Raw genomic sequence first — 16,702 nt, 5'->3', positions numbered from 1 at the left:
ACGTTGATCTCCTGTGGACTTCACGCAAACATGCAACATAGATTACGTCAATGTCGAGCCAGGGAAGGGGTCCCCGATGTTGGCCCTCCGACGCTCAAGTCAGTCACTGGTGATGAAGAATGAAGCGGAGCAACAAGAATATTGTAGCACAAATAGTGAATATTACATACCTCCGTCATTGTTTGGACCCCCCCCCCTTTATATAGAGCTTCAGTAGCGCACGTGCATGCTTCCCAAGGCGAGCACGCTTTTCAAAGCTTTCCCTAAAAAGACCTGTAAGTAAAATGTCCCTGATACAGTACCTTAACGGGTCGAGTATATCTTTGAAGTGATAGTGGAAGCTTCCGTCGTACAATCTTCTGGCAGTCTATGCTCGGTGTCGGCGACACTAACTCCCAAAAGGATATTACTGGATATCAGGAGTGTACTGTTAGGTCGAGCGGGTTGGCCGCTCGACCGAAATTCTGCCGCCCTGGTGCCCCGTCTGGTCGGCCAGAACCTCGCTGCCCCTCAGTGTGTGTCTGCTCGACCGAATGTCTGATTTGTAATTAATGAGGATGATACCGGGCCGAGCGGAGAGGTCGCTCGGCCGAAGTTGAATTCTGCACATTGAGCTATGTTGTTTGGCCGAGCGGGGCAGCAACTCAGTTCGGCTTCTGCACATTGTCTCCTTTGAGCGTCGGTTGTTTGATTGCTCCCCGTGTCGAAGATGCCGACGGCTCAGAGACTTATCCCCGGTCGAGGCATGCTTCGTCCGATCGGCCGATGCCATCAACTTGACCGCCTTGACTTTGAACTCCACCGTGGCAGCAAGGTGGGGCCCTTCATCATCACCGTATCACAAGCCTCCCCCTCAAGTCTAGTCGAAGAAAGTTGTAAGTCCGACTGACTGAAAAATTATCTGAGAAGATTTCCTCCCGATCGACTTTAGACGCTATGTGGTTTCAGATCGAGATGCGATCGTTCCCTGCTGATCGGTCTATTGAAGCTTGTCATTCAACCGTAGGTATGCTCCCTCAATCTGATCGGTACAACGAAGGTTTGCACTTGTAAACTCTTTGCTTGGACTGTCTTGGGCGAGCGCGAGCGAGACTTACGTCACCTAAATTTCTAAAAAATCGTACAAATCTCTGCGCATTAAGGCTGAGCGCGCTCCCATATCATCAGTAAATGCTGACATGTGGCAATGTGCCACGTGTCCTGTCCACTGGTGCCACACACCTGATGTGACAAGGTACCGATGTGACATTTTGCGGTTTAAATTCAACGGTCAGATCTCGGCCTAGGTTTCTGCGACCTAGATCGGACGACTCCGGTCGGCCGACCCCGAGGCTTATAAGCCCATCGCGTCGCGTTCCTCCTCTAGGCTTTGCCATCTTCAAGCGCTTCCGACGACAGTCCTTCTCTGCTCCTGTGCACCCTTCGACCTCCGACGCCCTTCCGCCCTGGTTCTTCGTCGATTTTTCTTCCTTCGTTATTTTATCGGCGACCCATTTTCAGTAAGCTCCATACGTCGACCTTTTGCTTTCATGTCTTTCGACTTCGGTGTTTCCTCATCTTCATCTTTTTCGGCATCTGCATTCCAGCGACAATTCCGCCATTTTATTCCTTCTCTTGCTTTCTCGTTTTGCAATGGCAAGTTCATCACAACCTCCCGTTGGCATCCCGGGGCTCTGGTACACTTCTACCAAGTCTCGGTTCGATGCCGATGACGCTGAAAGTCTGAAAGTCGCTTTTGAGATTCCTCCCGTATACAAAGTCAACCTTCCTTCTCCTTCCGATCGACCGAATTCTCCTCTGCCCGACTGTGTTTGCTTCTTTCGGGACCATTTTACAGCTGATCTACGGTTTCCCATCCGCCTCTTCTTTTCTTCCCTGTGTAAATATTTCCGAGTCTCCCTCCATCAGTTAGTGTCGAACTCCTTTTGGCTATTGTGCGAGGTGGTTGTTCTTTTTCGCCTACACGACATTCCACTCACTCCTCGGCTCTTCCATTACTTTTATTATCCCAAGTCGTCTGAGTCGGGGACCTTTCTTTTCCAAGTCCGAGTGGTCTTGGTTTTCTTTGATAAAATGTCGACTTCCAACAAATATTAGAAAGAATATTACTTTTTCGTGTGCTTTTCCGAGCAGTCGGACTTCCCAACAAATTGGCAGCTCGACATGGCGACCAAGAAGTCGGGCATCGGGCCGGCTTCTTCATCACGGTCGTCCGGGCGGGCCACTTCTGCACATTCAACCCCGAACGGCCAATGCCATATTACGACGATTTTGCATCTGTCGACCGAGGAATGACGCGAATCCAGCGCCGAGTCCCGAGCTCTGGACACCAGATCATCATCCAAGAGTCGCTTGCCAAAATATGGGAAGATGTTCGGGCCCGTGAGGCGATGATGCCTCAAAGGGCACTCGCGAATAGCCATGCCCAGATGTCTACTGGGGTAAGTGTTACATTTACATTTGCATAGTTCACTTCGGATCAGCGCTTATATCCGCTTTGCTATTTGCAGTACTAGGTGGAGAGCCTGGCCATGTGCCAAAGGCTAGCCTTTTTGGAGGAGGCAGTGAAGCAAATGAAGGCGTCGAGCGGCCAATCCTCCGCCACTCAAGAACAAACAAACGCCGAGGTGGCCAAATTGTGGGCTGCTCTGGAGAAGAGCAACAAACTGCTCGAGGCCGAACGGCCCAAGAGTGTCGGGCAGGCCACGATGCTGGATCGACTTAATAAGCAGGTCGCCACCATCGAGAATAAGATCGAGTCGGCCAACGCAAGGAAGAATCGGGCCATTGAAGACCTCGAGTTAAAGAATAAGGAGGCACTGATCCTCGCCCAAAAATTCAAGGAAGCTGAAGACTTCTTGGTCGCCGAGCGGAATAGCTGGTCGACCGAAGAAATGGCCCTTCACGGCCAACTCGCCTCCAAGGATTCTACGATGGCCATCGCCAAAGATGAGCTGGAGGCCTCCCGAGCGGCCTTGAAGACCTACCAAGAAGTCAAGCCTAGCCATTTTGAGGCTATGAAAAAGAATTACCTCCACTCGGATGTTTTCAACGAGAAGCTCGTCGATTGGGCTCTGCACCTTTTTGACCTAACCATTGACAGGATGATCGACCAGCTCCGTGAGGGAGGCTATCTATCGGCCACTCTGACCAACAGCATTACCAACCGAGATAGCTCACTACAGCGTTGCAGCGAGGCTGAGAGTCCCTGTAAAATTCCAAGAATTTTTGAAGTCTTAATGAATGCTCGTCTATTCGGACGAGTTTTATCCCCTTGAATGTTTTTTCGACTACCCTTTTCTTTGAGTCTTGCATGAACTCGTTGTTGGAACCCCAAGGTGTTTTGATGTGATCAAACAAGCTAAGTTAGGTCCTGCGTTTGTTTAAGCTTTGTGTCTAAGTGTGCAGGAGCTTAGGAACACAGGAAGTTGAGCGGAAGACGCGGCTAGCGAGAAGGACGGCACAGGAGAGAGCCAACGGGCTCGGTGCGTCCGAGGGACGAGGTGACCGCGGAAGAGTACACCGGTGGATGAGAAGAACGTGCGCGGCGTTCGAGGGACAAGAAACCGGGAAGGAAGGCTGCTCGAGGAGAAGGTCGGAACATGGGTTCGGGTGAGCCCTATTCCGGATGGCCGAGATCACCCAAGCTAGTGGAGCCGGAACAGAAGACCCGGACCGAGACGAGCTGAACCGAAGCGGAGCGACCGGACGGAAAAAGTCAACCTGAGTTGACTTTTGGGGTCCGGGGCGCCCGGAACCATCCGGGGCGCCCGGAACCATCCGGGGCGCCCGGAACCCTCCGGGCGCCCGGACCGAAGTTTTTGACCAGATCGAGTCAAATTCGATCTGAACGTTGGGGGATAAAGTTTTATCCCCCCAGGGCGCCCGGAACTCCTTCGGGGCGCCCCGACCAGTGCTATAAATATAGCACTGGTTTGCACAGATCATTTAACTAACTTGTAATCAATTCCTTCTGTGCTTTCAATTCTGTTCTTTTCATTTGTGCTGTCAACGTTGTAAAGAAGCTACTCCGCCCATAGGAGAATCAGATAGTGCGCTTACATTCCTTGGATTAGCAATTCCCTGATTGCAAACCAAGTAAAACTCTGGTGTCTACTTTTCTTTACTTAGTCTCTTTTATTTATTTATTACAAGTGTTCATTATATAGTTGAAATCCGAGAAAGGTTTGAGTTTTATTTTGTAGGGCAATTCACCCCTCCCCTCTTGCCGGCCTCCAAAGAGACCTACAAGTGGTATTAGAGCAAGGCGCTTCAGGAGGACTAACTGTTAGGACCGAAATATAGCTAGAGGGGGGGGGGTGAATAGCTCGGCGCGATCTCGTGCTCGTCGTTGCTTGCTTCTTGTGATGATGTGCAGCGGAAAATATAAGAAACAACACACTACAACGCTAACATGTAGATTTACTTGGTATCCACCTCAAGAAGAGGTGACTAGTCCAAGGATCCACACACTCACGCACCCTCCACTATGAAAACACTCCTTCTTGGTAACTACCGAAGGCGGAGAAGCCTTACAACCTCACAATACAACAATGAGAAAGAAAGAAGCAAAATACAAATGAATCTTACAAGATTACAATGAAAACCCTAGCTTCTTCTTCTTCTTGTTGCAAATCGCCTCTTGACTTGGATGAGCCTCCAAGAACCTTCAAGAACTGGCGGTGAGGAAGAAAAGATCGCTGTGGAGAAGTTCTGTAATGGTCTGTGGAGAAAAGAGGAAGCCGTGTTGAAGAAAACGCTCGCCAACGTCTATATTTGCGTCAACGGTCGAATCCCAATCGATTGGATTGCTCCCAATCGATTGGGGAGGCTTTGGATCGATCGACCGATCAATCCAGAGCGCCCCTGTGCTCTTTGGAGTCGCCTTGAATCGATTGCCCGATCGATTCAAGGCTTCTCGAGCGATTTCCTGCGCTCCAATCGATCGCCCGATCGATTGGAGGCTTCAATCGATTAATTGATCGATTCAGAAGCTTACTGTTCGCTCAGAAACTCTCCCAATCGATCGACCGATCGATTGGGGAAGTTTCAATCGATTACCCAATCGATTCAGCCCATTTCTGCATGAATTCGCGTCAACCAATCGATCCACTGATCGATTCAACCCCCCAATCGATCAGCCAATCGATTGGGAAGAAGAAATCTGTGCAGATCTTGAAATTAGCTTCGTTTCGCATCCGAGATCACCTCATTCCGATATCCGAGTCAAAAGTTATGGTCTTCGGAAGTTTACTACGTCCGAACTTCCTAGTTCCATGCCAACTCCCTATTGGACTTACGACCGTTAAGACTTCGGTCAACTTTTGACTCATCTGGACTTTCTCTTTGTGCCAAGTGTCCGGTCCTCCATTACCCACTTGGACTTCCCAACACCAGATGTCCGATCAACCTTGATCCATATGGATTTCCTCGTGCCTGGTTTCACTCACCAGGACTTCCCTTCTGCCTAGCTTCACTCACTAGGTCTTTCACCTGGCTTCACTCACCAGGATTTCTTTCTGCCTGGCTTCACTCACCAGAACTTCCCTTCTGCCTAGCTTCACTCACTAGGTCTTTCACCCGGCTTCACTCACCAGGATTTTCCTTCTGCCTAGCTTCACTCACTAGGTCTTTCACCTGACTTCACTCACCAGGATTTCTTTCTGCCTGGCTTCACTCACCAGGACTTCCAGTCAAGTTCCGGTCAACCTTGACCTACTTGACTCTTCTTCAACCAACCTGATCAGACCCTGATCAGAGGGGAATTACACCAAACAATCTCCCCAAATGAACAACTACATTGTCAAACATCGAAACCCAAACCAAGACTCAAGCTTGGTCAACCAGGTCAGCCTTGACCTGAGGGATATTGCACCAACAATCTCCCCCTTTTTGATGTTTGACAATACCGTATTTAAGTTAGGCTAATCTCATAGCCTCAATCTCCTTTCATGCCAATATCTGAATGATGGTTCCCTCCATTCAGATATTGGAGGAGTTGCAAGGTTACAAACATAGTCCCATATTGGAAACACATGGGAAAGATCATGGGTTTATAAGAGAAAAGATATCTCCATTGACTTGAGGCCTTTTGGGAAAGCCCAAGAGCAAAGCCATGAGGGTCTAGGCCCACCCAAAGTGGACAATATCATGCTATTGTGGAGATATCTAAATTCTTTTCGATCCTACAATTGGTATCAGAGCCCGGACTGTCAGAAGGTTTAACCGCCAACTGTGCACAAGAGCTATGGTCTGATTGAACCATGTGAGTACAATATTGACCTCGAACAAAGAAAGTGGAGGCTCCTATGTTCGGATCAAGAGGATCAGACACCAGGCAGGAAGTCCTAGTTGCGGCTAGGCAAGGAAGTCCTAGTAGGTCGGGTAGACCGAGGGGCAGGAAGACCTGGTGGGTCGAGGATCGGACGTGGGAAGCCTATGGTCATTTGTTTGAGGGGAGGATTGTTGGAGTTGCAAGGTTGCAAACATAGTCCCATATTGGAAACACATGGGAAAGATCATGGGTTTATAAGAGAAAAGATATCTCCATTGGCTTGAGGCCTTTTGGGAAAGCCCAAGAGCAAAGCCATGAGGGTCTAGGCCCAAAGTGGACAATATCATGCTATTGTGGAGATATCTAAATTCTTTTCGATCCTACACTAACCGCCGATCGAAGCAACAAAGATGGTCGGACCAAGCATTGTTCCACCAAAATTCGAGGGGAACTTCGCAGACTGGAAGCGTCGTATAGAGGTATTCCTAAAAACATATTTTGAAATTCGGTTTATTATGAAATATGGTTTTGTAGCTCCAATAGATAAAGATGGAAAAGAAAAAGAAGAGAGCAATTGGACAAAGAAGGAGCAGAATGAGTCGGTAGCAAACAGCCGTGCGGAACATCACCTGCTGAGAGTGTTACCGCCTCAAGAGGTCAACCGAATCGGAAACTATTTATCTGCTAAAGAACTTTGGGAGAAGTTCTTGGAACTCCACGAAGGCACGTCCGAAGCGAAGCTCGCTAGAAGGGACATCCTCCGGAACAAACTGATGAACATCCGTCTGGAGAAAGGTGAGAAAGTAGCCGGTCTACATGCAAAGGTAAAAGAACTAGTTACTGGTCTCAAAAACCTTGGTGAAACGGTAATAAACCGGGACACTATACGCTACGCGCTCAACGCGTTTCCAAGAACTCCGGAGTGGACATCAATCGTCGATGCTTACTACATCTCAAAAGACCTGGAGGTAAGTACTTTAGAAGAGTTGTTTTCTACCCTTGAATTACACGAAACTAGATATGCAGAGATATCAAAGGACACAACCCAGACTATGGCGCTGAACGCAACCAACAAGGATGAACCCGAGTCAGACTCCGAAGACGATCAAGAAGCGTACATGGTAAGAAACTTTAAAAAGTTTTTTAGATCTAATAAATTTAAAATGCAGAATAAAAAGAATCAAAAAGGTAGAAGAAAGATATGGTGCTACCAGTGTCAGAAGGAGGGACACCTAAGGGAAGACTGCCCAGAACTCAAGAAGGTCAAAATGAGGGCACCTAAGAAACACAACCTAAAAGCAACTTGGGATGACATCTCTTCAACCGAATCAGAAGCTCAAGAATATGTCGGGATAGCACTGATGGCAAGCTACGAAGGACAAAGTACATCAGAACCCAGCATCAATGAAGGGGGAGCGACCTCAGATGGAAGTAACGAAGCAGGGGGAGATTCAGGCTTCAAGTCTGATATGGTAAGTGAGGTATGCCTCTTACCCCCTGATGAACTTTACTTTGGTATCAAAGCTATGACTAAATCCATGTACAAATTAGAAAATAAAAATACCAAATTAGAAAATGAAATTTTAGAAACAAAGAGAATTTTGGCAAAATCATGTCTTATAGAGGATTTTGAAAAACTGAAAATTGAAAATGAAAAACTAAAAGAAGAAATAGAAAGATTGAAAAAATCTAATGGTTCAAATATTTCTACTTTTAGGAATTATAGAGGTTTAAATTGGTATTATAGATTTCATCAAAGTCAAATTAGAAATATATCAAAAATCTATATACCTAGGAAATACTTGGTTAATCCTGTAGGTAGGAACCTCTACTGGGTTCCAAAAACCTGTTTAATTTAAAATTAAAGTCAGACTTAGCATTTTCAGCAAGGAAATTAAACAACTAATTTCTTTATGAGGCTTTGTCTAATGAAGTGGTTGTTGCTCCATTAACCAAGAAGGCCTAGTGCCTCGCCACGACCTGGAAGTCAAGTATCGAAATGAAAAGTTTAATTGACTAACTGAAAAAGCATTAATTACTTAATGCTTTAAAAAAGTTATTCAATTTGTGTTAGAAAATATTTTTTAAAAAAAAATTTAAATTTTTTTATCTTAGAAATTTTTATGAAAATTGACTTAGAAATCTTAGAATTTTTTTGATAATATTGTCTTATAATTTTTTTCTTAAAATTGATTTTTTTTATGAATATTAACTTAGAATTTTTTTTGTTAGAAAAGTTTTTTTTGGGAATGTTAAAATAAGTTTGAAACTTAAAATTTTATTAACAATTATAACTGTTTTTTTCTGAAAAATGCTTTACTTAATTTTTCTCGAAAGAAAAATTCTGAAGAGTGTCTTTACTTAGACATTTTTTTACACTCAAAGTTTTTTTGAATTTACCTTAGACTTGTTTATAACCCCAATTTTTATGTGATCAAAGGGGGAGAAGTATGTTAAGTCTAGGGGAAGGTAATATATAATTTTTCATTTGAAAAATATTTGGACTTATTTGAATATAAATTATTTTAATTGCATGTGTTTTCCCTAACTTAACTTGGGTTGCTCACATCAAAAAGGGGGAGATTGTTGGAACCCAAAGTGTTTTGATGTGATCAAACAAGCTAAGTTAGGTCCTGCGTTTGTTTAACCCTTGTGTCTATGTGTGCAGGAGCTTAGGAACACAGGAAGTCGAGCGGAAGACGCGGCTAGCGAGAAGGATGGCACGGGAGAGAGCCGACGGGCTCGGTGCGTCCGAGGGACGAGGTGACCGCGGAAGAGTACACCGGTGGACGAGAAGAACGTGCGCGGCGTTCGAGGGACGAGAAACCGGGAAGGAAGGCTGCTCGAGGAGAAGGCCAGAACATGGGTTCGGGTGAGCCCTATTCCGGATGGCCGAGATCACCCAAGCTAGTGGAGCCGGAACAGAAGACCCGGACCGAGACGAGCTGAACCGAAGCGGAGCGACCGGACGGAAAAAGTCAACCAGAGTTGACTTTTGGGGTCCGGGGCGCCCGGACCGAAGTTTTTGACCAGATCGAGTCAAACTCGATCTGAACGTTGGGGGATAAAGTTTTATCCCCCCAGGGCGCCCGGAACCCCTTCGGGGCGCCCCGACCAGTGCTATAAATATAACACTGGTTTGCACAGATCATTTAACTAACTTGTAATCAATTCTTTCTGTGCTTTCAATTCTGTTCTTTTCATTTGTGCTGTCAACGTTGTAAAGAGACTACTCCGCCCAGAGGAGAATCAGATAGTGCGCTTACATTCCTTGGATTAGCAATCCCCTGATTGCAAACCAAGTAAAACTCTGGTGTCTGCTTTTTTTTACTTAGTCTCTTTTATTTATTTATTACAAGTGTTCATTATATAGTTGAAATCCGAGAAAGGTTCGAGTTTTATTTTGTAGGGCAATTCACCCCTCCCTTCTTGCCGGCCTCCAAAGGGACCTACACTCGTGACCTCGTGACTCTGATCGTCCGTAATTAATCTATCCAGCCGACCGATCCCTTTTGTGTACAGTGTCGTCATGACTCTATGGACCTCCGATCGATCCCGGGGATGTCTTGAAGAATAGTGCCAAATGATCACTCTACTTTGAAGACTTTGAGCTTTTGCGTAGCCCGGGTTCATGGTCGGCTATTCATCGACGCTTGTCCTCTCACTGAGTCAACGGTTTAAGGTCGCTACTCGACCGTCGTTGTGATCCCGGGTTTAAGGTCGTCGCTCGACCGTTGCTGGTGACACGCGTTTAAGGTCACTTCTCGACCGTTGATGGAGACATGCGTTTAAGATCGTCGTCGACCGTTGATGGAGACTCGCGTTTAAGGTCATCGCTCGACCGTCGATGGAGACAAACGTTAAAGATTGTCGCTCGACCGTCGATGGAGACAATCGTTTAAGGTCGCCACTCAACCATTGATGAAGACATGCGTTTAAGGTCGTCGCTTGACCGTTGATGGGGACACGCGTTTAAGGTCGCTGCTCGACCGTTGATGGAGAAACACATTTAAGGTCGTCGCTCAACCGTTGATGGAAACTCACGTTTAAGGTCGCTGCTCGACCATCGATGGAGACAAGCGTTTAAGGTCGTCGCTTGACCTTTGATGAAGACTCGCATTTACGGTCGTCGCTCGACCATCGATGGAGACAAGCATTTAAGGTCGTCGCTCGACCGTTGATGGAGACTCGCGTTTAAGGTCATCGCTTGACCGTCGATAGAGACAAGCGTTTAAGGTCGTCGCTCGACCGTTGATGAAGACAAACGTTTAAGGTCGTCACTCGACCATTGATGGAGACAAGCATTTAAGGTCATCGCTCGACCGTTGATGGAGACACACATTTAAGGTCGTCGCTCAACCGTTGGTGGAAACAAAAGTTTAAGGTCGCTGCTAGACCGTTGATAGAGACACGCGTTTAAGGTCGTCGCTCGACCATTGGTGGAGACACACATTTAAGGTCGTCGCTCGACCGTTGATGGAAACACGAGTTTAAGGTTAACGCTCGACCGTCGATGGAGACAAGAGTTTAAGGTCGTCGCTCGACCGTTGGTGGAGACAATAGTTTAAGGTCGCCGCTCGACCGTCATTGGAGACACGAGTTTAAGATCGTCGCTTGACCATTGGTGGAGACAAGAGTTTAAGGTCGCCTCTCAACCGTTGATGGAGTCATTTCTCAAGAGGCATTCTTCAATTTCTATTCATAATTTGCCCTGCATTCAGGAAACATACAAAAATACAAATTCACTCGCGCACCTCTCATTCGGCCCTATAGGGTTGGAGCTGATCTGCACTATTCGGCCGCTCTACCTTTTACTTAGCTTCCCGATCGTCCGTGGTTAATATGGTGGGCACCGCCCGGCTTGAGTGAATTTGGGCTTTTCCTTTTCTTCGTAGACCAACCCATGGAGTTTCTTGGTGACGGCGTTCACCTCCAAACGCGGATTCTTCCGAGCGCTTTTAGCTTCGGTCTTGACCATTTCGACATAGCATCGCCTGGCCAGTTGATTGCCTTTTACTTCACCCACACGGTCGTCCACTAGAAACTTGATCTTTTGGCAATAGGTAAACACTACCACCCAAATTTCGTTGAGGGTCGGTCGGCCTAGGATGACGTTGTAGGCCGACTGTGTGTCCACCACGATGAAATTTGTGGTCCTTGTTCTCCTCAGTGGCTCTTCCCCGAGTGAGATGGCCAGTTGAGTCTGTCTGAGCGGTAGTACCTCGTTGCCCGTGAAACCGTAGAGTGGGGTCGTCATGGGCAGCAACTCACTCCGATCAATTTGTAATTGGTCGAACACCTTCTTGAAGATGATGTTCACCGAACTCCATGTATCAACAAAATTTCGATGAATAGTGTAATTAGCAATTACTGCTCGGATGTTCAGCACGTCGTCATGAGGGATTTTCACCCCCCCCCCCAGTCGCTGGGGCCGAAGCTGATCTCGGGCCCTTCGGCCCTCTCCCTGCTGCATCCCACCACATGGATCTCTAGCCACCGAGCGTGCCACTTCCTAGCTCTGTTAGAGTCACCGTCGATCGGTCCTCCGACTATCATGCCTATTTCTCCCCTAGCAACGTTGCTTCTATTTTCCTCTCCCCTAGAGGAGGGTCTATTTCGCTCGACCGGGACTTGGGAGGGATCAGTGTCGTCCCGCTGATGTTGATGGTGCCGCTCAGGTGCCCTTCTTTCATCTTCTCGCCGCCCAGTAGATCGATGCCTCTATCGCCGATCAGGAGAAAGAGATCAGCGGTGGTATCCTCTTGGAGTCGGTGGGCTGACGATTGGTGTCAGACCGCGGCAATCACGCGTGTTGTGGGTCGACGACTAGTGAAAGGAGCAGAACATAGGTGTCCATACCTTGCCACTTGTCGACTTTGGCCGACCGGAGGCCCCATGCTACACGGCATGCGTTCTAGCATCCGGGTTTGGCCGTGCTCCATTCGCTCTTGGCCCTTTGGTCGGTTGGTGACTACTTGCATATCGTCGCTCGGGCGCCAGGGCGGGCTCGGCCAGCATTTCCTTCTTTCTTGCTGCCTGGGCTTCTTTCACATTTATATATTCGTTGGCCTTCTTGAGCATGTGATCAAAGTCCGTGAGCGGCTTTCTGATGAGCGATCGGAAGAAGTCTCCCTCGACAAGCCCTTGGGTGAAGGCCTTTATCATTGTCTAAGATGAGACCGAGGGGATGTCCATGGTTACTTGATTGAAACACTGTATGTACGCTCAGAGCGTTTCTTTCGATCCTTGCTTCGACGCTCATCTTTTGATAACGTCGACTGCTGGCGAAGTGGTGTAGAAAGGCAACTCGAAAGTCCTTGAAGCTACGTATAGATCCATCCAACAGTCTTCAGAACCAGCTCTGCGCCGTCCATATATTAGTGCAACATGGCTTCATTGTCAAACCGATCCAGGTGATTATCTGGATCGGTCGATCCGTTGTACGTCCCGATCACCAGCAGGGTATAGTTGTTGGTGCAATTGATATCTAGGGTTTCGATGTTTGACAATATGACCAAGGGTTGACCCAAACAGGACTTGATGTTTGGGAGAGAGAAGTCTAGTCAGGACTAGATGACTAACAAAGGTAAGTCTTAACCAAAGGTTAGGCAAAGTGGAAGTCCCGGTGAGTGAAGTCGGGCCCTAGTGAGTGAAGCTAGGTGGTGGAAGTCCTGGTGAGTGAAGCCGGACCCTAGTAAGTGAAGCTAGGTGGTGGAAGTCCTGGTGAGTGAAGTCGGGCCCTAGTGAGTGAAGCTAGGTGGTGGAAGTCCTGGTGAGTGAAGTCGGACCCTAGTAAGTGAAGCTAGGTGGTGGAAGTCCTGGTGAGTGAAGTCGGGCCCTAGTGAGTGAAGCTAGGTGGTGGAAGTCCCGGTGAGTGAAGTCGGGCCCTAGTGAGTGAAGTTAGGTAGAGGAAGTCCTGGTGAGTGAAGCCAAGCAATGGAAGTCCTAGTAAGTGAAGTTAGGTAACCCTAGGAGGTACCCTATGTTATACTTGAATTCTGTTAATATTGTACTAACTCAGTGTTGCAGGGAAGCTCAACTAGGTCGACGGGCTGACCGGATAGCTAGCACGAAATCTAGACTAGTCGAAGGGCTGACCAGATGTCTGGCAAGTAAGTGGAGGTAAGTCACTGGAGGGGAGTGACTGTGAGGACGCATTCCCGGGAAGGGAACATTAGGCGTCGATCCGACTTAGACCCATTTTGGATATCTAAGTCGAGATCGTGACTAGATTCTGGTCTCGAGGAAACGGAATCTAATTAATATTCTGTTTGATTTTTAACTGTGCTAATACTCTGTTTGCAGGATATATATCTTATATTTGCCTCCGGACTAACGTTTCTTGTAGGAAGGAATCTGCTGGAAAATGAGGGTATGGGTGCCCGGGATGGTTCAGGGCGCCCGGAGGTCCAGCGCCCGGAGGTCCGGGCGGCCGGGAGGGTTCTGGGCGCCCAGAGGTGAATTTCTATCCGCAACATCATTTCGCCACATGGAACACCCTAGTTGGCTCGGCTACGTTATATTAAGGCCGCCCTGAAAGTTTCGGGCGCTCCGAACTGTTGGTGCAATCGACCTCCAAGGTTTTAATGTCAGACAAATATGTTTAAGTATGCTTAAGTTGTTTAAGTATGGAGATTGATCAAGGGAAGTCCTAGTTGTAGGCTAGGCAAGGAGAGGGAAATCTCGGTATATCGTGAAAGTCAGGTGGATAGGTCTGGAGGACTTGATCCCTGGGTAGCCGAATACTGAGTCCTAGTTGTAGGCTAGGTAAGGGAAATCTCGGTATGTCGTGGAAGCCAGGTGGATAGGTCTGGAGGACTTGATCCCTGGGTAGCCGAATACTGAGTCTTGGTGAGTGAAGCTAAGTGGAGAAAACCCTAGGGGGTGGTAACCTTAGGTAACGAGAAGTCTTGGAGGAGTGAACTCCAAGCAAGGTTGATCGGATGGTTTCCGGTCGACCGGACCAACGGATCTCAGTAAATCTAGGTTTAGGTTTATCATTATTTTCTGTATTAGTATTATTGCTGTTGGCTAATATGGTCTTGCAGAAAAAGTCTTAGTGGATCAGGCGATCAGACACTGAGCAGACTAAAGACCAAACATGTCTGGAGGATCATGTTTGGCAGGTAAGTTGAGGTATGCAACTGGAAGAGCGACAGTGAGGTCGGGTTCCTAAAGGGAACAACCTAAGGTCGCTGATCCAACTAAAGCAACCGAGAAGGTTTCCAAGTTGAGATCAAGACAGTCCTAACTGTCATACTCATGCATTATATATTACTGTGCTAACCTTTGTGTTGCAGGGATACTTTGCTTAATACTGTGTTACAGATTTGGCTGGATCGGTCGACCGAACCAGAGGATCGGTCGACCGAACCAAGATGACTCAGCACAGATCAGTTTAATCAGCAACGATCAGATGCAGAAGGAAAATACACTGATCGATCAACCGAACCCGAGGATCGGTCGACCGAACCATCAATATTAAAGGTGCAGTAAATGCAGATCGCAACAAATCTCGACGAACAGGGAAGGAGCCTGTTCGGTCGACCGAACAGAGGGATCGGTCGACCGAACCATTGAAGTCCAGTTAATGCAGATTATCGAGCCAGCATCAGACTCCAGCTGGAAGGGATCGGAGCTGGTTCAGTCGACCGAACAGAGGGATCGGTCGACCGAACATCCATCATACCTATAAATTGAGGCTCGAAGTCAGAGGCCAAAGAGGACTTTCTGATCAATTCTTGTGCTACTCTGCAAGCTGCTCACGCTACTCATCTTCGTCAACTCAGCAAGCAACATCGTCCAAAGTACCGACCTAACCTTCATCTGCAATACATTGTCGGTATAATTTAATTAAAGCTTGCTCTGTACTTTTAATTAAGCAAGATAGTAGGGTGTTACTATCTTACTCCATTGTACGATTCACTTCTTTCCGAGGATTTCGAAAAGAAGAATTATAGTGCTTTGCCCATGGGTGCGGTCAAGGACTCCGAGCCTTCGAGTAGGAGTCGAGCTAGGCTCCGAACGAAGTAACCGAATTGTGTCTCTTTCTTATTTCCGCTGCACGACTTTGACTTCAAAAGGTTAAAAAATTAGTTTTAAAAAGCGCGATATTCACCCCCCCCCCTATCGCTTCAAACGATCTATCACGAACCTCCTATATAAGGAAGGTCAAGGCTGAAGCTCCAACACAACTCACGATTCAATCTCTGGTGCTCCTGCGACGCTGCTGACAACGCTCTGCTTTTTCATTCTTCTTTTTCTTGACAGTATTATTTTTTTTATTAGCGTTCGTGTACTTTAATTTGTAAATATTTTCGAATTGCTAGTGAATTGCCTATCGAAAGCACCCTTGTGTGCGGCCCTTGGAGTAGGAGTCGACACAGGCTCCGAACCAAATAAAAAATTACTTGTGTCATCCTTGTTTATTCTTTCCGCTGCGTACTTACTCTCGAATTTTTTTAATCGATATTCACCCCCCCCCCTTTCTATTGAACGCTTACGATCCAACAATAGTGTCTGGGCAGAGGGTCTTGTAAGATCTCCTCTGAGAACTGTCGATTGATTCGTTTGGGCGACGCGTTGCTTCGGGGTGCCTTGCCTTTTCGTGCATCCCGAACGGGAGCATCATTCGAAGACGATCCCCGCTCTTGCTACGCCTGAGCTATCTCTAAGGGGGTTTGGAACCGGGCGTGATGAAAAGGGATCGGTGCGGGTGGTGCCTCCCCCTGTGTGCCGGTCGGCCTTCTGTTCTGCCCCCATACGGAGATTTGCTCCACTCGGTCTTCCTGCCTCGCTCGCCTACCGGCCGTCGATGTTGCAGGCTGTGGCGCTTGCCGATCGACTAGCGCCTGTTGTTGTTGTTGTTCGATCATTTTTACTGCTCGGGCTTGAACGAGCATCTCAAGCTCCTCCTGTGAGCGTCACGATGGTGAGTCGTCCAACGTCCTCCATCTTCTCAGCTCGGATGCAGGTGGTGTTCCCACAGACGACGACAAATATGATCCTGTCCGAAAGTCGAAGAGACGGAAAGCTGGGGATGTGGCACTCACGTTGACCTCCTGTGGACTACGCGCGGACTTGCAACACAGACTACGTCAGTGTCGAGCCAAGGAAGGGGTCCCCGGCGTTGGCCCTCCGACGCTCAAGTCAATCACCGGCGATGAAGAATGAAGCGGAGCAACAAGAAGACTGTAGCGCAAATAGTGAATATTGCATACCTCCACCGTTGCTTGGATCCTCCCCCCCTTATATAGAGCTCTGATAGCGCACGTGCATGCTTCCCAAGACGAGCACGTTTCTCAAAGCTTTCCCTGAAAAGACCTGTCAGTAAAGTGTCCCTGACACAGTACCTTAACGGGTTGAGCATATCTCTGAAGTGATAGTGGAAGCTTCCGCCGTACGATCTTTTGACAGTCCATGCCCGGT

Source organism: Zingiber officinale, chromosome 3B (assembly GCF_018446385.1).
Source record: "Zingiber officinale cultivar Zhangliang chromosome 3B, Zo_v1.1, whole genome shotgun sequence".
NCBI lineage: Eukaryota > Viridiplantae > Streptophyta > Magnoliopsida > Zingiberales > Zingiberaceae > Zingiber > Zingiber officinale.
Note: the sequence above shows the minus strand (reverse complement) of the source record.